Genomic DNA, 286 nt, shown 5'->3' with positions numbered 1-286 from the left:
GCGGTGTGAGCTCTGAGTGAAGCTCTTGCTGCACTTGTCACAGACATAGGGTCTTGCCCCAGTGTGGGTGCGGCGGTGCCTGATGAGGTTGGACTTGTTGTTGAAGGTCCTGCTGCATGTGTCACAGACATAGGGTCTCTCCCCAGTGTGGGTGCAGCGGTGCCTGGTGAGGTTGGACTTGTTGTTGAAGGTCCTGCTGCACTTGTCACACACATAGGGTCCTTCTGCAGTATGGGCGTGGCAGTGCCTGTTGAGGTCAGATTTCTTGGTGAAGCTCTTGCCACAG

The 286-nt window shown here is 55.9% G+C and overlaps 1 pseudogene; it reads right to left on the bottom strand.

The window, feature by feature from the left end:
- Positions 1–224, bottom strand: part of LOC103770187 — a 4707-nt pseudogene extending 4483 nt beyond the window's left edge.
- Positions 225–286: the final 62 nt, after the last annotated feature.

Source organism: Merops nubicus, unplaced genomic scaffold (assembly GCF_000691845.1).
Source record: "Merops nubicus isolate BGI_N331 unplaced genomic scaffold, ASM69184v1 scaffold10943, whole genome shotgun sequence".
Lineage (NCBI taxonomy): Eukaryota > Metazoa > Chordata > Aves > Coraciiformes > Meropidae > Merops > Merops nubicus.
Note: the sequence above shows the minus strand (reverse complement) of the source record. Positions and strands in the feature narration are given on the sequence as shown.